Below are 25341 nucleotides of genomic sequence, written 5' to 3'. Positions count from 1 at the left end.
AATCTCAGCTTCATTAAAGTGCACACTTTCAGTCTCAAACCTTTCCTGAATGTGCTGACCATGTAAATCTGTGTTATAAACCCATCTCTGACCCATAATCTGGAAAATAGACTATGAATATACTATAAATTTGGCATATCCCCCTGAGCAAGAGTTTTCCATTTTTAGCATGCATTAGAATCATCTACATTACTTGTTAAAACAGACTACTGGGTATCTCTACTAGAGTTTCTAAATGGGTAGGTCTGGGACCCAATAATTTGTATTTTAACCTTTTTGTATTTAACACCTTCCCAGGTGATGATGATAATGCTGATCCAGGGTTTGCACTTTGAGAACTGCTGTTAAGCCCCATTTCAAAACAAATGAGAATCTCTGATGTGTATTTTTTAACATGAATACAAATCAGCTGAAATACTGTTAAAATGCAGATTCTGATTTTGTCTGGGCTGGGGTTTGAGATTCTGCAGTTCTGGTGAGCTCTCAGGTGATGCTGATGCTACTGATTCATGGACCTCATTTGGAACAACAGACATCTTGACTAGATCTTGATTGAATTCATCTGGGGGAAAAGGTGTTTCTACTGTGCATACTTAGTTGTGAATCATGGTCATAAGCAATCAGGACTCAGGAGGAAAAAGCTGACCCCGACACGAGGAGGAGTGGGTTTCTCCTGGAAAGGCACTCTGTTTGCAAGAAGGTAGGTAACTGGATTGGTTGTGTTGGTCTTGAGATATCTTGTAACTTTTAGTTTCTAGGGAATTTTCTTGAGATCCTTTGTATCAGTTTACACAGAAAAAGAACTCGGCTTCAGGGGCCCTTCACAGCTGAGAAATCACCTCAGGTAGAAATATTTGTTAGGTTTTGGCAATTCAAAAAGAATCTGAAATCGTGAAAATCTTCTATTACCAGGCTCCGGTCACAGTATGTTTGTTCTAAAAGGAAGTCACCAGCATTTTAACCCTTGAGACCCACGGACAGCCACACAGCTGTTATCAGAAGAAAAGGTAAGGGAATAATTTTTTTTTTTCACCAATGTGACAGAATTTGGATTAGCACATTGGTTACTTTTTTCCCATAACTCATCTTCAGTATTTACTTTACCTTTGCCAATGTGTTTTGCTTACTAATGACTGCTGCTCTGTTTTGAACGAATAGAATAGTTTGTAGTACAGATTTGATGATAGAGAATCAATAAGGCAAATTTGAATTCCTAGGTGATGCAGAGAGAGGAAATAGCACAAATTTGTCTGGTGATGGTTGATGATTAAATTGTGAGCAGACAAGTGAAAGATCTACTTTGCGGGGGGAGAGGAAGGTCTGTGATATCAAGGGTGAAAATACGAGGAAAATACAAGTAGGGGTATGAATGTCTTAGGTCTGTGCTGTAGCCCACACTCATAAAAACTGATAGGAGCTGTTGATGGGTTCTCTCCATTATTAAGAGAAAATGGCTTTTCAAGAAAATGGTTATCAAGAGAAAACTGTTGGGATACACACTCTGTCTTACCCATTGAAAACCGCTAGACTTTGATTGTATTTGTGTGAGGCTACTTTAAGAGAGTCTTAAATTATAAATAAGGGCAAGAAGAAAGCAGGGGTAAAGGAGACCTCTTTCTATCGACGTTTTTGTTGTCACCGGTACCCATTCTCTGTGATTCTGAAGCATGGCTGGTAGAGGTGAGCAGTGTTCTTTCGGGGTGTATTTTAAACTTCAGGTAGTGGTTCCTCCCATTATCCCCTATCTTTCCGTGGCACATTTTATAGTTAGCATCTGCAGGGTAAGCGTTATAAAAATTACAGATTTTATCACCTTACATTAAAGTGACTGGTAAGATGATTTGGATGACTTAAGAGCACGGCTAATTATCCCTTTCTTAGCACCTGCAAGGTCACTGTATCCACTGCTGAGAAAACCAGTATTGGGTGAAAGGCTGTCATGAATTTGAGAGGTTTCATGAAAAGATCAATGAACTGCATTTGTTGGAAGAGGCAAAATAGTCTCCAATTCCAGTAGAGGGCGGCAATACTGGCAACACTGGGCCAGGCCCAGATAGAAGTAATGATCTTAGTAGCAGTAACAATCATAATTACCAGCTGTGTTATTACTCAGTCGAGCTTCACATACTCTTTTGATTTGCAAAACAAATACATAAGATTTTCATTACCCTCAATTTACTAATGAAGAAGCAAACTTTGGGAATTTAATATACCAGAATAAGTTGGCCAAGCCTGTGTATGTCAGGCCTTGTGAGCAATTTGGTACCCTGGAAAACTGTCACGACCACGACTACCATCCTGTAGTGCTCTGATGATCATCTCATGTGGTGTCCTGCATTTATACTCATGAGATCTGAATGTTTCTGCAAGATGTTCCTAGGTGTTGGGTCGGGGGCTGGTTCTGTGTGAGTAGGAGGGAGGGTAGGATTCATGACAAATCTGGGGTACATAATCTTAAGCAAGTTTATTTCTTGTAGTACTTCTCCAAGAGGGATATCTAACATAAAACATGATCAGTATATTACAGAATATTATCTCTAGTGGAATACAGTTTGGGAAGCACTGAACTAGGGAAAGAATACAAGACAAAGATAGAAATCTAGCATTCCATCCTGCTTGGAGCATCAAAGAAACACCTCCCCCACCCACCCCACATAGCCCCTATTCCCCACAATAGGACAAGTTAATATCATTTTCTTCATTTTTAGCCTTAACAATAGGACAATCATAATGCTGATGTCAGAGATGGAGGAAGATTTTCTTAGTAGTTTAAATCTGATGTATACAATATAATTATTTAAATGCATTGGTATTTAATCGAGGAAACTGATGCACATAATTACTATATCTGAAACTTTTCCCGGTTTTTTCCCAGTTGCCTTTTTTTGTAAGTACATTACTTGAAACTATAGTTTACCTAAGGAAATGGCTCACAACACTTACTATACTTGCTTTTTTTTTTTTTTATTCCACAAAGGATTTGAGGTGACTTATAGCAAGATAGATATTTGCATATATATAAGAAAAGAAAGCCAAAACAAATCAGGCTCGTTGGTGAATTTAATGGATCAAGGCAAAAGAGAAAGTAATAATGTAGATTGTCAGCCTGGAAGAGTCTATCATTACTCAAGCTGAACCTCAACTTGGTTCTTCCTTTTACCTAAGGAAGGTCCAAGTTTAAGTTTCCATTCTAGCCACCTTGCCTCATCACTGGATATTGCAGTTGTCAGAGCAGGAAAATGGAAGCAACAAATAGGAGAAAATAATATTATTAGGGAAAGAAGACAAGAAACTGTAGAAGTTTAGAGAAGATTAGGGAGACAGAGGCAGACTATCCTATCTGCTTGATTTAAAATATTTTAACTCTTGTATCTGGAGACCTCATCTGAAATTTCTATCTTTTCTTCCCTCTAAGACTGTATCTATGCAATGGACACACTTGTATAGGGATTAAAAAGCATCAAAAATTACATGACAATCTGTATTTTTACCTTTTGAATCAAAGATGAGTCTGCCCACTAAGACCTGTAGGATATAAAAACAGAAGAAAAAATTAACATGTATGTATTTGAAATGATCATTATATCAACAACATACTGAGCATATGGCTAAAATGGGAATTTGTTTACTTTGGAAGCAGAGTAAACCCCATATCACAGAAAGAAAAGTCTTTAGGAATTGAAAGACCCCACATCTGGCATCTTTTCTACCGAGATTAATTCTTTTCGTTGAGTAAGATGCTGTCTCTACTTTGTGAACTCTACAGAATTTGCCTCAACTATAAGTACCTGAATTCATAACATTACAGGACTTAGATTCAAGCAAGTTGTTTAAATCAAAAGGAGCCTTGGGTCTTAAATTTTACACATGAAGAAACTGAGGCCTTCAAAGGAGACTTACATTCTCAACGCAGGTTGATGACAGAGTCAGGGCTTTACATTTCTAGTTAACGCTATCCACAGCTCTTTGAGAGCCCATCCACATGTAATTTTATATCTACATCCTCAAAGTTATAGTGTATCTTGTAACTCAGAAGGCTTCAAAGCTAATTAGAAGTCCTGACAAGAAGGCATCCAATGAACATACAAAAGAAAATGGATTTCAAGTGGGTATAGAAGGAAAAGAATAGCCTGAGTTTCTGCTTTAAAAAAAAAATGTTTTGGGAATGAGGCAAAGCACTTAGAGTGAGTTAATATTTACCATGATGTGTAATTACAGGAATCTGAACTGATGCTCTTGGGTAAAAATGGTCCCCATCTTTTCAGAAAGCAATTTCTCCTCAACTATGGGGAGGGAACAAACAAGACCACTGAGAGATGGGACTGAATTATTAAAAGCCTGGTTGGTTTGTAAGGATTAATTGTGAGTCCTGAATCAATATTTTATTGTTTGAGCAAGTGAAAAATGTATGAGCCAGCCCCTCTTTGCCAGTGTCCCAGTATAATTAAAAGAGATCTAACCTTCCAATTGGCATCATTGATGAGGTTCTGAATGAGATAGGAACGGTCTCTCTGACCCTCTGTGCCCAGGATCGCCGTACCCCTAACCACCACATGCACACAACAGTTTAACTTACTTTTCACTCACTGAGAAAGCATTTCTTGAGTTGTTGATGGAGGAATAGGCGTCGTGAGGTATATGGTGATGAGAGATACATACTCCAGGGCCACCAACAAAGTATAGACCTCATAATGATTAAACACATGCATGAAATCCAACTTTCCCTAGACTACATTACTGTGTCAACATGTGTGTGGTGTCTGTGTGTATATGCATGCACAGGTCCCAGGGACATAGCTACAAATTCACAATAACAAAACAGCCCAGGTAGCTCAGTGTCTTAATATTTTCAGATTTAGATCCTCCTCTCAAATTCTCTCTCAGACCCCAAAGTTTTGGAAGCTCTCAAGAAGTGTCTCCCATAGAAGCAGTGTAAGCAAATGGATGTAAGCACAAGTTTGGAATTTGAATTTTATCCCTACTATTTGATAGCGTGGTAACCTGGGACAAGTTGTTTAACCTTATTTTCATCATCGGAAAAGTGGGGGTGAATTATTTACTCTCCCTGCCAGATTTTCTATAAAGATCAACTAAGGTAAAAACACTCGGTGTATAGTATCTGATAGCAACCTCAATCGACATTTATTATAAATCTTTGTATGTAATATTACATGTTTCATTGACTCTGAGATGGATATTTCTAAACATCTCTGAGCTGGAATATGAATCAAACATACAATGTCTCAAATTCAATGAAGGAGAATTCTATAAAATGCATATTTATGTAATATGTGTATATGCATTTATAAGGTATTCAGGTAACATTTATGATAATACGTATTATCATAGGTTCATGAGCAGCCTTGATCAGCTACCTGCATATTATCTGTTTTTTCTTTCTAGTTTTGATAATCTTTACTTATTTTGAGAGAGAAAGAATGAGCAGGCCAGGGACACACAGAGTGAGAGCGAGCGAGTGAGAGCGAGCGAGTGAGAGCGAGCGAGAGAGAGCGAGAGAGAGAGAATCCCAAGCCGACTCTGTGCTGTCAGCCCAGAGCCCTATGTGCAGCTCAAACTCACAAACTGTGAGATCATGACCTGAGCTGAAAAGCAGTGTCAGACACTTACCAACTGAACCACGCAGGACCCCTGTTTTTTCTTCTTGCTCCAGTTCAGTGTGATGATTTGACATTTAGGTCTGGTTTGTGTAATTATGTGAGCACTACAGCTGGAATCTAATAAAACTACTTGTGCGCCGCTGCTGTTGCTGGGACCTGAGCAGTTCAGCAGTCAAGGTCTGGGGCGTTGAGGTATCTATGGAGAGCACTAATTTCCTTTACTGTAAGAGGGATTAGTGCTCATTATGCTAAAAATGACTTTCTGCTAACACGGAGCCAATCTCGCTGATGCACCTTGTACCATGTTGTTACTCACAACTTACCGCCAGCACCACCTCAGAGTCTTTATACTTCACAGATTTAATGAATGAGCTCTTTCAGGTTTGGTTTGTAGACTAGCCTTCCTAAGGCTCAGGCTTATATCCTGGGCTTAAGCACAGGCTGGGAGAAACGGAATGTCCTGCCACGTGCAGTCCTCACAGATTGCTTCTCCCCTTCAGCAGTTAAGGGTGTCTGACTCTTGTTTGAGGATGAATGGTTTCCTAGGTATCTGTTCTCCTTCCAAGGTGCCTACGTGTGCTGCATAAATGCCGTAGCTGAATACTCGGGCTGTAACGTGTGGTGTATGGCGGGACCACCCTGGGGTCTGTGTCTATGCCATCCATTGGTTTGTTTGTATGCAAAGGGCTGGACTTACCCATCGGTGGCTCCACTCCGTATCACAGGAGACGGACCTCTACAAACTGTATTTCCCAGACTACCTTTCTTTCATCTGGCCTGCAGCTAGCTTTGGCCAGTGGCAAACACTGACCAGAGCTTGAACTTGAGGAGAAAAGGAGAATCTTTGCTATGTTTTACTCTGGTTTTGGCACCGTTCCTCGTCAGGACCACATTCTGCTCTTGCTGGATGGCTCCTCTCTCTGTGGCCCCACCTCCTACCGTTTCTGCCCCCTTGAGGGTAACCAGTTTCTGGCCTCTAGCAATTCCATTCCCTCCCCTTATCCCTACAGCCCAAGGGTGATATGTCTTTCTGGTTGGGCCCATTTCTGAGTTGTCTACTGTTTGATATGTTGACTTCCTACACCTTTGTAACTAGCCCTTTGTATTAAGATTCTACTATTTACCTGGAATGGGCATTACTTTCCTACCCTAGTCCCATGCAAAAAGACCTTGGGCGCTCTGACCCTGCGAAACCTTGAGATGTGCCCTGATGTGTCTAAACATTGGTAAGACAATAAGCATTTGAGCTGAGATCTGTATATGTATCTCATTAACTGATTGCCAGATGTGAAAAGAGAACCTCTCAAAAGCCATCAAGAAAGACAGAGCTTTACAGCAGGCTGATGGCAAGGTGGCAATGGGGAGTGTTTTATGTATGGCATTCAGGATGAGGGTTGACACATCAGAAAAAATAGCACGTTTAGAGAGTAATGATTCGGGGCGTCTGGGTGGCTCAGTCAGTTAAACATCCGACTTCAGCTCAGGTCATTATCTCACGGTCCGTGAGTTCGAGCCCCGCATTGGGCTCTGTGCTGACAGCTCAGAGCCTGGAGCCTGTTTCAGATTCTGTGTCTCCCTCTCTCTGACCCTCCCCCGTTCATGCTCTGTCTCTCTCTGTCTCAAAAATAAATAAACTTTAAGAAAGAAAGAAAGAGAAAGAAAGAAAGAAAGAAAGAAAGAAAGAAAGAAAGAATAATGATTCACTTTGGAGTTTAGGATACTATAGAAGAGAAGGAGTGATGTTACAAATTAATAACAACGTCAGAGGCAATGTCATTTATTGTGATCTTTATATTTACCAAGCACTAAGTGGTCAATTTCCATCCTGTAACTTAACTTTATAAAACCTTGTAAGAGAAGCATTATTAACCACATATAATGATGGAGGGACTGAAAGTGATCGATGTGAAGTGATTCTTTTACATTCACATGGCTAGTAAGTGGCAGAGCTAGGCTGTCAAAAATAAGATCCGAACCCAATCTGCTCAGCCCATCTTATCTGCCATTTTTGGCTGTGCCACACTGGCTCGCTGACCTTAGGACCTTTTACATTCTTTTATCTTCCTGAAATGGGCTGCCCCCAGATTGTCACATTTCTCTATTTTTCATCATCTAGAAATAGTCTGTGTCTCTGTTTTTGATCACTTTCTCCTGTTCCTCCTACCCCAGCGGGAACGTAAACTTCAGGAGAGCAAGAAATGGGACTGTCTTTCCACTGTTGGATTCCCGGTGCCTAGAATACCACCTGCCACAGAGGAGCCACATTAACTATTTAAAGAAGGAAAGGACAACATGTGGTAGACCTGTAGTAAATACCATTTGCTGTTAACTTTCCCAATTTCTCAGGTGGTCCAAAGCCTAGCCCCTAAGCCACTTTCAAGGACCCATATCATACACACATCAAAGTCATAGGGTCTGCTCCCAGAAATACCTAAACATGCACATATATATGGAGTATGTGTGTGTGAATTTATTTATTTGTTTGCTTATCTATTTATTTTTGAAATCTCGAAGTGAAAGGCTTTGGAACCATCTCTCCCAGACACTGTACTCTTTGAGGCTGAGGAATACGATTGCTGCCCTGCCAAACTATTAATATGTTTTTTAGGTAATTAAAGTAATGAAGATGTCTGGGAGCACAACACATTGTATGCCATCCCCTCAGGCGCTATTGATCTGCTTTAGTTTCTGACTCCAGTTCACAGTTTTATGGAGGAAAACCACATAGGAGAGTGAGAACTCATGCAGAGCCTCAGGGAGGAACAAGTTACTTGCTATTTTCAAGAGAGAAATGAGTGAGGAGAAAAGTGAAGGTGTGAGCCTGCCTTCCCTGTTTCAAGCAAGAGCTGTGTTATTTTATTTTATTTCATTGATTTAAATTTTTTTTAATGTTTATTTTTGAGCAAGACAGCATGAATGGGAGAGGGGAAGAGAGAGAGGGAGACACAGAATAGGAAGCAAGCTCCACGCTCTGAGCTGTCAGCACAGAGCCTGACGAGGGGTCCAAATTCATGAACTGTGAGATCTTGACCTGAGCGGAAGTCGGATGCTTAACCACTGAGCCACCCAGGCGCCCCAAGAGCTGTGTATTTTAAATAGGCCTCTTAATGAGCTTCAGCCAGCAGCAGAACTTTTTTTCTCTGGAGAAAAATCAGTATTTTATTTGTCATTTTTCAATTTTTTTTAGGTTTCTTCTAGTTTCTTTTTTTTAATATAATTTATTTTCAAGTTGGTTTCCATACAACACCCAGTGCTCATTCCAACAAGTACCCTCCTCCCTACCCATCACCCACTTTCCCCTCTCCCCCACCCCCTACCTACCCTTAGTTTGTTCTCAGTCGTTAAGAGTCTCTTATGGTTTGCCTCCCTCTCTCTCAGTAACTTTTCTTTTTTTCCTCCTTTGCCTCCCCCATGATCTTCTAAGTTTCTCAAGATCCACATATGAGTGAAAATGTATGGTATCTGTCTTTCTCTGCCTGGCTTATTTCACTTAATACTCTCCATTTCCATCCATGTTGCTGCAAATGGCCAGATTTCATTCTTTCTCATTGCCAAGTATTATTGCATTGTATACATAAACCATATCTTCTTTATCCATTCATCAGTTGATGGACATTTAGGCCCTTTCCATAATTTGGCTATTGTTGAAAGTGCTGCCATAAACATTGGGGTACATGTGCTGGTGGGAATGCAAACTGGTACAGCCACTCTGCAAAGCAGCAGAACTTCTAGGTGGACAACCTTGTAGTGTTAGAACTATATCTACGTTAAAGGCAAACACATGGAGACATACTCCATTTCACAGGGGTTAGTGTAGCCCAAAAGGGTATGTGTAGCCTATGGAAATAGTTTCAAGCAGGAAGTAAAATGCTGTTTCTCTACTAGACACACCCTTGTGGGGGGTCGGGCACCCATGGAAATTTGCCTCTGGAAGGGATAGCTTGAGCTTCCGTACATCCCTAACAGCCTCTTCGTTACTTCAAGTTCAGCTCGAGAGAACAAAGTCTCAAGATAGGCTCTTTGGGTATCTTCAAAGATGACCTTTTATCCAGGTCTGAAATTCAGCTCATGCATGCTGGAATAAACATATGTGTGATTTAAAAAAAAAAAAAAAAAAAAAAAAAAAAGGGGCATCTTGGTGGCTCAGTTGGATGTCCGATTTCAGCTCAGGTCATAATCTCGCAGTCTGAGTTCAAGCCCCGTGTCGGGCTCTGAGCTAACAGCTCAGAGCCTGGAGCTTGCTTCAGATTCTGTCTCCGTCTCTCTCAGCCTCTCCCCTGCTCTCACTGTGTCTCTCTCAAAAATAAAAACATAAAAAAAATTAAAAAAAACAAAATGAAACAAAAAATGAAATATTTCCATACGGTTTGGTAAAAGAGCTTTTCCCTAAGCCCCCTCGTTTCCTCAGGTGCCCTGACCACTCTGGTTTCTTCTTGGAACTCACAGACTTTTCATGATGCAAGTTGGCATTGAACCTGGGAGGTAGCCTGCAGATCTCTGTCTGAGCAGGTGGGCAACAACAGTTGTGTCTGCTCAGTGCCTATGCTGACAAAAGGCTAAATATTATGAATGACGGTCCTGCTTAACCAAAAGGGAGAACATCGTCCAGTGCCTTTGGGTCTCCCCTAACTTTGGAAATCTTTCAGATTCCTTAGAAGGCCTCTGCTAAAGGAATGGGGACCCTGTTGGGGGGCAAAGCTGCACAACTGGGTGCAGACTTGGGGGTCAGCCTGAGCTGTGTTCAAATCCTACTTGCTGATTAGGGGAACATCTCTGGTGGCCCTTTCCACGTCTTGCCATCACAGTTTTATAGCTGAATTTCAGTGGCCTCATTTGTGAATGAGGTGGTAATTTGAATGTGAATGCAAGAAACAGGAGTCAAAGTGACTCACTTTGTGTTTGTCAAATCACTTCATTGAAAGGATACAATAAAAATGACTTGAGTGTAGAGCCCCCAAATCACAGGAAGGACTGAGCAATTGAGTGTTGTTGGAAAGAGCATGACCTTAAAGCAGAGCTGGGTGTTTCTGAACAAATGCCTGGGCTCCAAGTCTGTTTCCTCTCTATGTGTACGTGGTTTCAATTTCTGGAGGAGAGAAACGGGTGGTGTTAGTTTGGGTCTCACCACATGTCTTTGTAGCAGGGGGAACAAGTCCCTTTCAGCCCCACAACAATCTCATGGACTAGGTAAGGGGCACATGAGTGGCTCAGTTGGTTGAGCATCTGACTTCAGCTCAGGTCATGATCTCACGGTTCATGGGTTCGAGCTCTGTGTCTGGCTCTGTGCTGACACCTCGGAGCCTGGAGCCTGCTTCAGATTCTGTATCCCTTTGTCTGCCCCTCCCCTGCTCGTGCTCTGTCTCTGTCAGTCTCTCAAAAGTAAATAAATGTTAAAAAAAAAAAATCTCATGGACTAGGGAAGGGGAACTTTGCCAAAGAAAAGAAAAACAACACCAAGAAAGAGATGTCCAGTAGACCTGAGTCACGGAAGTACCACAAAGTTAAAAACTACATGTATCTAACCTAGCAGTTGCTTAGCTTAACACATAATGCAAACACTCAATGAATAGATGCTAAGTATGAAATAAATGATAATGATATTGTTAATAGTAAATACAGCATCTGCACTATAACTGGTAACGGTAGCGTCAACAGCAGCAGGACTATGAGAGCATAGTCTTTAGTTTTTAGGTAGGCTAGCTGTAAGGTCAATGGCAAATGCAGAATTCATTTTCTTCATCAGAGAGTGAAGGGTACAATAGTTTCCTTTGGTTGCTAAATGAAATGACACAATAAAACACTTACTACATATTTTTGGCTTGTGGCTAACTACTCGATTTTATATTTATACATAGCTTCATATCTATACATCTACATTTATATATCTTTATCTGACATATACAGGATTATATATTAGGGCTCTAAGGGAATCATAAAATCCATTACTAAGATAAGTTTGAGGTTGTGTCTTTCTTTAACCTTTTTTTGACCCCCTTCCGTCTATAAATTTGCTTCTTGAGCATCCACGTGCAGATAGAACTGAAATTTCATTTTACCAAAAAAAAAAAAAAATCATCTGTTGGCAGACTCTGAGCCAGCGTATTTATTATTATGTTACCATTATCAATTTTAAGGGTAAATTTATTGTTGTTATCAATTTGCGAACTCCACACTGATTATTCCAAGTGGATATTAACAATTTTAATGAATGAGACACAGATGTAGATAAGGAACCAGCTCCTGGACTAGACCCGAGGGATGGCTGAATCAAAGCCCACCCTATGCCTCTTGGGTGTGCTGCTTTCTGGAGATGAAGCTTGTGTCAAGAAGAACAAATTTTCACTTCTCCATTGGTTTCTTCGGCAATTGCTCCTTTGTCTGCCTGTCTATGGCCCATCTTGGAAAAGCAGCTGATGCTTGATGTGGGAATGAGGTGCACTGTCTCTTCAGGGAGGTCTCTGCTTTGAGTTGGTTGTCTTTGAAGGTAATTGGATGAACAAAGTTATTTCACCACAGAAGAGCATACACACCCCATCAATGGATGTTTCCATTATATGCCTACTTTGGTGATGTTTCCAGAATAACAAGAGGAGAAACATTAGGTAGAAGTATTCACACCAGAAATCATCTTGAGGTAAATTTGAGATGAGACTATGTAGTCTTGATTGTGGTGGTTTGTCCCCAACAACTGCTTTCCATTTAATCCAATTTAGAAAATACAACTCTGTGTATGATATGGCAACACATCCTTTGTGTTAGGACATCACACCATGACCAAGAGCAAAACAAAAACAAACACAATTTTATACTTTTGTCAAATGTACCTACTGCTTTGGGGTCTGCATATATGACCATGATCCACATATTTTCCTTCAAGGAGAGAACAAGGTGGGATTGATAAGGTGATCATGTGATGGCAAGAACACAGATAGCTCTTAGGACAGAAAATATGTGTTAAGTTGTCAGACTTAAAAACAAAGGATTGAAATATTCAAAGGCTGGTTTAGCGAGTTGCTGGGGATAATTTATGTAGAATTCATCACTCAAGGTGGGACTTGAAGGAGGTAGAAGTTAGTAAGCAGATGGGGCGCTTAAAGCAAAATGAAAGACATGAGTAATTGGAAAGCATGAATAATTTCCAAATACTGAAATATGTTTGGGTGCCAGGGCAAATTGGATTTGACAGTCTCCTGAGTATTGGTGTAGATGGTGCAGGATATTTAGGTCATGGTCCTACATCAGAGAACACTTACTGCAGGAGAGGTTATTCTCAATTTGGTAGGAACCAAACCACATGTGGCTTGATACTGTAAGACTGGTTGGAAGTTTCATTTATATATTAAAAAAACAAAACAAAAACAAAAACCTGGGGATGGGGAGAACAATTAAGTGGTTATTCTACTATTTCAAGAGACAAAGAGGAACTTCAGAGGGGTGGTGTTGGAAATAGGAAGACTGAGATGGACAGAATCCACGGGTTCAATTCTAGCATTTTGTGAGGTAAATAAGGTTTTTTACAGCCCGGATTTAATTGATCTCTCCCAGAGTAGCCTATTTCAAGGCCCACTTATCCACAAACACTGCTGTAATTCAAATAACACAATTCTGTAAATAATTCTGGATCACTCTCTGTTCTTTTGCTTTGTACATTGCCACTTGTGTTCAGAATGCCCTTCTGTCCCAGCTCAGATGTCCTCTGTCTCTATTTATGGACTCACGCACTTAGTTTCTCCATCCTAAATTTCCCCACAGTATTTTTTCATATCTGTAATATTGGCCTATAGATGATATGTTAATTGCATGCATATCTGTCTTCCCTGTGAGACTGAGTTCTCATTCGCAACCTGAAGACATCCACAAACTTGAAAGGCTTTTCTTCTAGGTCTTCGAAGTCATTTCCGCAAATATTCAACAGGACAAGGCCAAGGCCTTGCCGTAGTCCAAATTCATTCTACTTACAATATTTATGGAGCACTCACTGTGCTCAGTCCTATGATGGATGCTGTGCAGGATTTAGAAAAAAAAATAATATATATATATATGATCTCTCTTCCCAAGTTGCGTGCCAGGTAGCAGTGAATCAAGATCAGCCTTGTAAACCAATTAGAGGGCAGAACATGATGTTATATAATTAAGAGTTTAATGGTGTGGTGAAGATGTATAGAGACTGGAAGGAATGGAAATTGCTGATGAAGAAGTCAAGGGTGGCTTCATGGAGGAGATGGAAAGAAAGAGGAAATGGCGAGCCCATTGGAAAGTGATTCCTAACTAAACCCCCTTCTCTGACTCTTTGCCTTGCAACATGCACTTCTGGGACTTGGCCAGGACAGGTGGAGACATGGATGTACAATGGCTCAGAGTTTGGATATTTGGGAAGAGAGGACAGCAAGTATGCACATTTCAAAGAAAAATAAGATGGTTTTTTAGGAGACAAGTCAACCTACTGCATCTCCAGGTTTTTTGTTTGTTTGTTTGTTTGTTTTTGTTTTTGTCTGAGATTAGAATAGAGTTCAGCTATTATGTACTATTTTTTTTTTATTCAGGATCCATAAAATACTTGGTAAATCAGAAAGAAATTGATTTCTTTATAATAAGTACTAAAAAGTCCTCATATCCAAGTTCTTTCCTTTGAAGAGCTCAAAGGAGTTCTGTATTTAGAGGTGAATTTGAGATAATAAAAAACATAAACAGCTATAGATATATACGATAATATTAAGGTTTCTTTGGAAGGATTTGATTTTATTTGATGTCTTTCCAGTTTATCTTTCTATAATCAAAGACAGTATAGTGTTTGCAGATTATAAAAATCTGGATGAAATTAGTTACCCCCAGAATTGAGATGTGTTTGTTTTTAGCATTAAATTTGCATAATGTTAACATGATATATTGAATGAGAGGTTGCCACCATTAGAAATCCACTGCACTACTGTATTTTTCCTCTTTATAACCACATTCTTCTTCAGTAAAAAATAATGCAATGTTTATGCTGAGTTTTAGAATCTAAATACTTGAAATTAATAATTACGTGGGATTGAGGATGAGCTGACTAACCAAAATGTGAAGGTAGTTGGTAAATTTAATATTTACATATTAAGTAAGATTTGCTGACTTTTTTTCTGTGTGTTTTTATGAACTCCACCAAAGTGAAATTTTGTATAAATGCATGTACATCTGTGATTCTTTTTTTTTATGTAATGCACTATATTTTTCTTTACATAACAACATGGAATAAACAGTGTGGAGGGAATGGTTTAGCTATAATCTTTAGGTCAATCTGTACCATTCTCTTAGATAATAATATCTGTGTATAATTGAAGAAACATTGGGATTATCAAAGTTCGCATAAAATAGCAATCAGGTACAAATAGTAAAGTTTACATGTCATATATGTGAGTTTTCCTCCACCTACCTCTACTGCCTTTTGTCCACAAGGTGGCACTCTCTAGATACGTCTAAATTCAAGCCTTTTTAATAAAGACGCATCAAAACCGAAATCTTACCCAACCAGCCTCCATTGTTAAAAGCCTTCCCCAAAAGCCGAGTAAATCTAATGCAGTTTGGAAAAAAACATGGTTAAATGTGTCACATATATCAGTAGCAAGGTGTCTTTGTTTATATTGTTAATGGGTAAAGTCTTTAATTCTAGATCAGTCCATTTAGGTCTGAACTGCAGCTTCCCCACCCCCCCCAACCCCCCCACCACCCCCGCTCCCCCAGGTATGAACAGGAAAGCAGATTGTCCCTATGAAATCTGATTAGTTCTGAAGTCTCTCTGTTTCTGGTTGCTTCTTAGAAATCCACATGTACATTTCACAGGGTGGAGTTTATGGAAAGAGAAGGGACTTGTCCACTTTGACTGCAGTGACCATATATCCCAAATTTGTCAAGACAAAAATGACTTTAAAATGTTGATCTTGATTATTCTATATGATTATTTATATTTCTATAGTTTATGTTTCACATTTCAGACTTGAAAATAGATTATTTTTAAAGGCAGTCTTGATTTACCTTTCAACCATGGGTACCTGGCTTCTGTCAAGAGTGTGACAACAGACGCTCAGTCCTAATTTAAGTTTGCTACTTACCCTGGGAGACGTCTTGTTCATGGGCTAGAATATGGTGTGAAGATGTGGCTCTAGCAGCGAGACGTAAGGAACAAGTCCTCCCTGTCAGGTTTTGCTACCTCTCGTATACCTGCCTTGGCAAAGAGATACACCTTAACCCCTGGCTTGAGATACTCTGATATTAGACTCTCAGAAATTAGAGCCCCGCCCACCCCTGCCAAAAAAAAAAAAAAAAATGTCATTGCTCTGTGGTCTGATCCTTCTATTCAGAATTTTATCGTGTCTCCCCTTAGCATTGGACAATTATGAAATAAACAGATTTACAATAGAGAAAACAATATATTTTCTACATCACGCAACTAACAAGGCAGACAGTGGATAGTGTTTTCAAATGAGGATGTCAGGGGCCTTCTAGCCCTTCCCCCTCTCCCTTCTGTATAGGAAAGGAAACAGATCTAGTGAGGATCAGAGATTAGCAAAGTTACACTGTAATTGTTTTCACTGAAACAGGCTGGTGTAATAGAACAAACAATGTAACGTAACAGGTTAGTTACAATCTACCTCTGTATTCTTTGTCAGTTATTTAGGTGCGAATAAAACCAGTGACAGATCCTACATTTTGTTAATGTGGGTGATGAAGCCTGCTTATGTTTCAACACATCTATTTTGGTACATAGAGAAGCTGATTGAAATGTCCGTGAGAAGCTCATGTCTGAAATGAACTGAATGTGAATTAAACGAGGAGTAGCCTGTAGAAATTCTCAAATATGGAAGAATATAGAGTGGGTGGTGATTATCAGGGACTGGGAGGAAAAAACAAAATAAACTGATTAACTAAAAAATGGCCTAGACAGGGAGGCATCTTATAAGATCTTCATACTTCAGTGTCCTCCCTGGCCCTATTATGGAAATGACAACTGGAAGGAGTCATAGTTGTGCGAAATTGGGTGGATGTGATAAAAGGGGAAAGGGTTTTTGTTCTGGGAAGCCTCGTTGATGCATACGGTGCCGTGAAATGCATTACAGCCCCAGCATCAATAAGCTAGGCGTAAGTGTACCTGATAGACGTTTGCAGGTAGCAATGTCAGTGGAAAGTAAACAGAAAGACTTGATTTGATTTAAAATGAGGAAATTTGATAAAACGGGGATGATGATGATGCAGAGGTCAAATTGGAGAACAGGGGTTGCAGAGCAGAAAGAAATCAGCATGAAGAGCTGGAGATGTGCGCAGAGATGAGTGAACTAATCAGCCAAACACCAAATTATACACTGGCTCTTGCTATGCATAAAGAATATGTGGTACATGACCTCAGGGCTACAAGAGGAACTGCCTAAGGCTGGTCACATTTTACCAACAATCCTACAATCTTACTGGGGAGGAAAGATGTCAGCACCTAAGATTAGCTTAGATTTTAACACAAATATTAACAAATGACAAAAATGGCACAATATAATATATGAAGAATTATAGATAAATCACATGACTGTATCTGAAGATCTTCACCAACATTAAAGGGACCAATTTGATCATTCAAATCCATTTCTTGGACAAATTTTTATCCGGTACAACTACTTGAATTCTGATAATGAGAATTATTAATCATTAACTATTAATGTGGTTGATGGGGACTGCTTATATTTAAAAACATTTTCTTGCTATATGGAACAGCTAATTAAAATGTTGAATTAAATAAACACCATGTAAGGTAAAGTGATACAAACCTATGGATGACTTTGCTTCGGTATCTATGATTTTCCAAAATTCACGCTTCAGACTTTGATATCAGGGATGATTAGCTCAGAAGAATAAGCTTTCAAAGTCCTTTGCTTTTAAATCTTTATGTGATGAAAACAAAGGAGAAGTCTGCTAAAATAGAAAAACAATCCCTACGCTTAAAAGAATTTAATTTCACTACCAGTATTTTTTAAATTAACTTTTGGATTCCCAGGGAGAATCCCACATTAGATTTTTTTTTAATTGTCAATGGTTGTTAATTATGTACAATCATTCATGACATTTAAAATGTTTTATAAAACATAATTCACTTTGTGATTTTAGGCTGAAGAAGTTATATTTTCAAGGAAATTGTTTTTCAAAACTCACATATATATATTTTTAAAGTTTATTTGTTTTTGTTTTTTTTTTTTGAGAGAGAGAGAGCATGAGCAGAGGAGGGGCAGAGAGAGAGGGAGAGAGAATCCCAAGCAGGCTCTGAACTGTTAGCATGGAGCCCAATGAGAGGGACTTGAACCCACACACCACGACCTGAGCTGAAACCGAGTTGACCGCTAAACCGACTGAGCCACCCAGGTGCCCCTCAAAACCCATATGTTAAATGATTGCTAAAATGCTACTCAATGAACAGTGGCTGCTGTTATTATTCCTCTGTTTGAGTACCTGTATCAGGCACTGCATATGCATCAACCAACAGATTGGCAGTTTCAACAAATCACTCAAAAGATGGGAACATTCTAGCTCAGAGAGGCAGTGACTTATCAGTTAGAAAATGGCTCAGCTGAGGTTCACTCTAAAATCAACCTAATTTCCAACTCGGTGCTCTTTCTTCCAGGTTATGTTGCCTCCTTATGGAGAACCATAGTGGGAAACAATCACATTATAGGTGTGCGTGTGTGTTTGCTTGCACAGACATATATAGGTTTATATAAATTTTTATCTCTTAGACAAGTCCCTAACCAGCTTCAATATATGGGAAGAAAATGAGATGCAGATTAGATTATTTATTATTCTTTTTATTTTTCTTAATGTTTACATTTGAGACAGAAACAGAAGAGAACAAACTTGAGGGAGCGGCAGAGAGAGAGAGAGGGAGACACAGCATCTGAAGCAGGCTCCAGGCTTTGAGATGTCAGCCCAGAGCCCGACAAGGGGCTCCAACTCAGGAACTGTGAAATCATGACCTGAGCTGTAGTCGGACGCTTAACTGACTGAGCTACCCAGGTGCTCAGGACAGGTGCCCCTGTTGTTTTCTGATACCAGTCTATACTATCCTCATTCCACTCCAGAAAAAAGAAAACTCTGGTGGCCTGCAATTTGTTGCCATCAACTCTTTGGTATCTTTTCATCCCCCTTTACTTTTAACCACTAAATAACATCTCCCCAAATCAGGTACTCCAATATCCTTGAATGGCTAAATATTATTAATCTGTATTAATATTTGATGGGTCCATGAATAACACTTGTTTTCCCTCAGGCCCCCCCAAAACCCAAAAGCACATTGAACTTTTAAAAAACATATTCTCAGATGTACTTACATCTGACAATAGTGTAAAGCTTACTTGTAGTGAATTTCTGTAAATGCTTATGCCAGACAATTATATAATCTAGGATTTACTAGGGTCCTTAGAGATAACATTGCCTGACTCTTGCTTGTTTCAAGGATCAAGTGAATGTTTGAGAAATGAGGACATCCTTACTTTAAAATTAAATAATATTTTGGGGCGCCTCAGGGGCTCAGTCGGTTAGAAGTGTCCAACTTTGGTTCAGATCATGATCTCCCCCTTCGTGAGTTTGAGCCCTGTGTCGGGCTCTGGGCTGACAGCTCAGAGCCTGGGGCCCACTTTGGATTCGGTGTCTCCCTCTGTCTGCCCCTCCGCTGCTTGCATTCTGTCTCTTGCATTGTCTCAAAAATAAATCAACATTAAAAAGATTTTAAATTTGCCAAGGAAATCCAGACAATCCACCTAAACATTTCTTTGAGTAATGAGAGTATCTATGTTGTTCATTCCCTCCCTTGCTTACGTATTGTGGCTGAGGATAAGGCAGTGACGTGTGGGTAGTGAAGTCAGGAAGATCTGAACCCGAGATCTAATTCAGGCATGTTCCACATGGGGCATGGAGTCTGTTGCGCAATTTTCTAAACCCGAGTTCTTTTTCTATAAATTGGATGTTAACGTTATCTCAAGAGGCTCATTAATTCATCAATTCATTTTAGGGATGTTTAATTTTTTAGATTTTAATTGAAGTATAATTGATATACATTGTTATGTTAGTTTCAGGTGTACAACTGATACTGATCCCATAATTTTATATATGATTCAACGCTCACTATGATAAGTGCAGCCACCGTCTGTCACCATACCTTAATACAATATGATTGACTGCTTTCCTTACGCTATACTTTTCATTCTCCACAACTTATTTATTTTATAATTGGAAGTTTGTACCTCTTAATCCCCTTCATCTGTTTCACCCATCCTTCTATCTATTTCCTCTCTCGTAACCAACCTCCAGTTTGTTCTCTATTTATGGCCGTGTGTGGCTTTAGATTCCACATATAAGGGAAATCATATGGTACTTGTCTTTATCTCGCTTAATTCTTGTAGCATAATACTCTCTAGGTCCATCCATGTTGTCACAAATGGCAACATTTCATTCTTTTTATGGTTACATAATATTCTGTGTGTGCATATCACATGTTCTTTATCCATTTATATATTGATGAACGCTTAAGTTGTTTCCATATCCTGGCTATTATAAATAATGCTGCAATAAAAATAGGGAACCATATATTTTTTTGAATTAGTGTTTTTGTTTTCCTTGTGTAAATATTAGTGGACTTGCTGGGTCATTTGGTAGTCCTAGTTTTAATTGTTTGAGGAACCTCTCTACTGTTTTCCATAGTAGTTGTACCAGTTTATATCCTTACCAACAGTGCACAAGGGTTCCCTTTTCTCAAGAGACGATTTGAAAGTTTAAATGTGATAACACATGAAAAGAACATAACACGGTGTCTTGTTGATAGTAAAATTTCAACAAATACCAGTTTTCTGGACTGTTGTGTCACAATTCCTGCTTATTAATTCTTGACTGTGAAGATATACTGTAATCCTCTAAAAGAGATGTATACAAAAAATGGTGGCAATTCCTGATCGGCCTACCATAGCACGTGCCCTTTCTTTCTTTCTTCCTTCCCTCCCTCCCTCCCTTCCTTCTCTACTTTTTTTGCTTAAAATCCATCCCTTTAACCACTTCTGATATCCGTACTGCTGTTGTAGACAGGTCAGTGCACTGGCTGATACACAGCCTGAGGCCACTGCAAAGTCAATTTTCTGCCTTAAGGCTTTCCTGCAGCCGGAAGCCATTCAACCTGACGTGCAACCTGGAGGTACAGGAGCGTTAGCACTTACTCTCAATCAATGGGATGTGGGCGCTGGTGAATAAACTTGCAGCTTCCTGTCCTTCAGAGAAACAACCCCAAGGCACATTTTACATTGATACCTCAGGATCCCCAGAATTTGCACCCCAATTGCCCCAGCAGTGACCAACTTGATAACATTCCCCTATTGACTTGTATCCTTCCTTGCCTTTTTCTCTCCACTATCTCTTCCTCTCATCGTCTTACTTAGAATTTTATCTTAAATAGACAACCTGTACCCAAGTCCTTCAAGCTCTGTTTCCAGGGAGTTCACCGAAGGCCACTCTCTTTATCCATTGCTTTCAGTTACCAAATAAAAACTGGGACAACAAGAGGTTTTACTGCTTTAGACAAGCAAAACTTCCAAAAGAAGGAATAGTTTCATGTGCATTTTGATCCCTGCATTATTTTTTTACCATATTCCAAAGATTTGCTTTTTCTCCATTACTATTCTTGTCCTCCAGTGTATCTGCTCATCCTCTGGTTGATTTTCTTCATAGCCTCAAGATGGGTTTGAGTGGCTTCCAGAGTCAGATATTTTGTCATTTACATGTAGTATGAAAGAGGTAATATTTTCATCCCAGCATGCTTCGAAAATGTCAGCATGGGTTTTATGTCCACACTGGTGCCAATCAGTATGACCAGGGGAGTTGCTGGCTGGCTTAGGGTGATTCAGGGGTTTTACCCTAGATCTATGAAAGGAAGTGGCTTCTTAAGATACATATAATTTATCTAACAGAAAGTGGAACTTTTGCAAAAGGTTAATATTGAGGTGGATTCTGAGGAGGTTACTAAAAAAGCCTAGTATCTTACCTCATGTGATGGAGTTGGAATTAAAAAGTGATGACATCTGTGAATCCCCATTCATACGGCTGTAAGGTGCTTTACAAATGTAAGAGGTTGTTATTAGCATCTGATTTTCCTTGGCAGGGGTATCTCATGAGGTTCTATTCCTTTGTTTTTAATCCAGAGCAAGGATTCTGAATGCAAAAACATCTCAAAATCACTCCCATGGTGTTCAGTAAGAGTTGTCATCATTGTAAGTTGTGATACTCCAGCAGATGTGCATGGGTAGGGAATCAAGAGAAATTTCTATATATACAGAAGGAGCAATGCATATGTTCCTCTGGGCAAGTTTTGATGTTCACTGAAGCAGCTGTTATCTCTCAGCTGCTGTACATAGGTTAAAGGGAATAGCATATAGCTAGTGTGGGCTCAAGCAGTTTTTATTTTAGCAACAGCCCTATACCACACATGGGCCAATCTGCCAGCTATGAGACTGTTCAATTTCGTTCCTCACGAGAGGTAAAAAAAAACAAACTGATTCCACAGGAAATAGTGTAGTCTACCCTAAACACAATATGCATCTTCTTCTTCACATCGTAAAGCCATCTTGAAGTACCAGCTTGGGAAGTAACTTTGTATTTTTTACCATAAGCTATAATTTGTTTGAAAACACCATTGGCCATCTTGTCACGTGTCTGTTGACCATCTGGATGTCTTCTTTGGAAAAGTGTCTATTCACGTCTTCTGCCCTTTTCTTCACTGGATAATTTGTTTTTTAGGTGTTGAGTTTGGTAAGTTCTTTGTAGATTTTGGATAGTAGCCCTTGATCCAATATGTCACTTGCAAATATCTCCTCCCATTGCATCAGTTGCCTTTTAGTTCATAGGTGGAATTTGAGAAACTTAACAGAAGACCATGAGGGAAGGGAAGGGGAAAAAAATAGTTTGGAAGAGGGAGGGAGGCAAACCATGAGACTCTTGAATACAGAGAACACACCGAGGGTTGACTGGGGTGGGAGAAGGGGAAAATAGGTGCTGGGCATTGAGGAGGGCACTTGTTGGGATGAGCAGTGGGTGTTGTATGTAAGTGATGAATCATGGGAATCTACCCCCAAAGCCAAGAGCACACTGTATACACTGTATGTTAGCTGATTGACAATAAATTATATTTAAAAATAAACCAAGGGGCGCCTGGTGGCTCAGTCAGTTGAGTGTCTGACTTAGGCTCAAGTCATGATCTTGTAGTTTGTGAGTTCGGGCCCTGCATTGGGCTCTGTGCTGACAGCTCAGAGCCTGGAGCCTGCTTCGGATTCTGTGTCTCCCACTCTCTCTGCTCCTCCCCAACTTGTGCTCTGTCTCTTAAGAATAAATAAATGTAAAACAAAAATAAATAAATAAATAAAAAGAAAAAAAAACAAAAAGAAAATACTATTGTCTAAGAATACCACTTCTAAATCTCAGGTCCAACACTGTACAAATTAATAATTAAAACAAAATTTTAAATATGTTGTAGTATCTAGACCAAGGAGATCACAAATGGAGTAGAAAATGACTTATTAAATAAGTCACTTATTAAATAATATGATGGCCATTTTAGATATTAACAGTGTTGGTTAGAACACACATTGAATCTTTGGAATAAATGGCATTGAGCAAAATGCTGTGAAGTTGGCTAATAAACATTTTTATAAACATTTTTTTCCTTAATAAGAGAACATAGGGTTCATGTACTAAGGCACAAATAGGAGAAAAAAATGCACTAATTCAGGGGAAAGAAATAGGTCAGCATTAATCCTAGCCTTGCTTTATAGCGATAAATGTGGTTTTTTTTTTAATGACTAATTGAATACATGACAAGAAACGACATTCCTGGAAAATAACTAGCAATTGAAAACATATCGCTACCTTGCAGAAACCCAGACCCATAGTAACTCATACTGAAGCACAGAGTGAGGATTAGTGAACCACAGCAATAAGTCAGGATGTTGCGAAATGGCTGACAAAATGGTCTTTACTAGGCAAACTTTGGACAACAAGCTTCTCTGATCCTGCCTGCTGTTGCAGGAAATCACATGTGATGGCTCTAGGAGTCAGAAGTCCTGAATATATCAGGGTATGGTAGTTAATCAAGTACACAAGGGATGAAAAGTGAAAAGTACGAAAATACCTTGAATTAGATACTGGCAATGTTGGGGCACCTGGGTGACTCAGTCTGTTAAGCATCCAACTGCGCTCAGGTCATGATCTTAGGGCATGTGAGTTCAAGTCCCATGTCCGGCTCTGTGCTGACAGCTCAGAGTCTGGAGCCTGCTTCTGATTCTATGACTCCCTCTCTCTGCCCTCCTCTGCTCACACTCCATATGTCTGTCTCTCAAATAAATGAATGAATGAATGAATGAATGAATAAATAAATAAACATTTTTTTTTTAATTTTTTTTCAACATTTATTTATTTTTGGGACAGAGAGAGACAGAGCATGAACGGGGGAGGGGCAGAGAGAGAGGGAGACACAGAATCGGAAACAGGCTCCAGGCTCTGAGCCGTCAGCCCAGTGCCTGACACGGGGCTCGAACTCACGGACCGCGAGATCGTGACCTGGCTGAAGTCGGACGCTTAACCGACTGCGCCACCCAGGCACCCCAAATAAACATTTTTAAAAGTTTAAAAAAATAAAGATATTGGCAATGCCTATTATTACTTGATGATTGTGTGTGAAAACCCTTAAAGAACCACTTGCTTTTATGAGATGTCCCAAGTTACTACAGTTAGGATACAGCAGCATAATCAAATCTGGATCAGTGGTATGGGAGTAACATTGCAGGGAGATGTTCAAAATGCCACAACATAAGACATGTCATGTGCAAGATGAAGATTAAGGGCAAGTACTGTAAATATCCAAAGATGAAGGCTGTATCACTTTATTCTACATTGCTCTGGAGGACACTTTCAGAACTAGGTGGTAAAGTGATAATGTGGTTGATTTCAGCACAATATAGAGAAAAACATCCTATAATTGAGAACAGTCCAAGAGTGGAAGGTCTCATCAGATTGTGATCTATGAATATGGTCAGAGACCCCCTCTCCCAAGAAGCTGTTGAGGATTAAGCTCAGAGTTAAACTAAATAAACAGATAAACCTTCAAATGTTCTAGAAGAAAAAACTGATCCCTCATCTCTTGCAAATATTTTTATTTCTTTGGGATTTTGGAAATGAGGAACTTTTTGAAGTATTTGAGAAACATGTTGGATATGGGGGACCTGAAAGCGAGAGAAATTTCACCGGGGTTCTCAGAATTTCTTAATTACAACATAAGTATATTGGTTTTTATTAATTTGAAAGTAGATTTTCTCTAATTGATGCTTTGAACTTTTTTGTTGTTATTATTGTCTCTGATATTTTTGGCCTTTTCACAGACATATTCTATGACTTGCTTTTATTCCTGTGTATGAGTTGTACTTTATTGTTTCCTTGCACGATTCATAATTTTTTTTTCCGGGAAACGTGTTTTAGGCAATAGATTCCAGCAACTCTGGATCCTTATCGCCTCCACCTTTTGGGACTTCTTACTGTTTGTACGTTTAGTTGTTCGATAATTTGACTAGTTTAATGAATTTGATTTCTCCGGTAATGTGAAGTCTCTGGTATTTCTTTTGGGAGTGTGCGGCTTGGCCATGTTCGATCCACCTGAGCACCTGAGATGGTCAGCCTCTACTCAGAC

General features: G+C 39.5%; 1 long non-coding RNA gene across 4 annotated transcripts in view; it reads left to right on the top strand.

Annotated features, from left to right (window-relative positions):
* Positions 1 to 574: 574 nt before the first annotated feature.
* LOC109492681 overlaps positions 575 to 25341 on the top strand; it is a 107798-nt gene continuing 83031 nt past the window's right edge. For 2 of the 4 annotated variants that reach the window (XR_006587292.1, XR_006587293.1), the window contains exons 1-2: positions 575 to 700; positions 913 to 1007. This is a non-coding gene — a long non-coding RNA (uncharacterized LOC109492681). The remainder of the gene's footprint in view (positions 701 to 912; positions 1008 to 25341) is intronic. The other 2 variants (XR_006587291.1, XR_002736652.2) reach the window with 2 other exon arrangements.

This window comes from Felis catus, chromosome D2 (assembly GCF_018350175.1).
Source record: "Felis catus isolate Fca126 chromosome D2, F.catus_Fca126_mat1.0, whole genome shotgun sequence".
In the NCBI taxonomy this organism is placed as follows: Eukaryota; Metazoa; Chordata; class Mammalia; order Carnivora; family Felidae; genus Felis; species Felis catus.
Note: the sequence above shows the minus strand (reverse complement) of the source record. Positions and strands in the feature narration are given on the sequence as shown.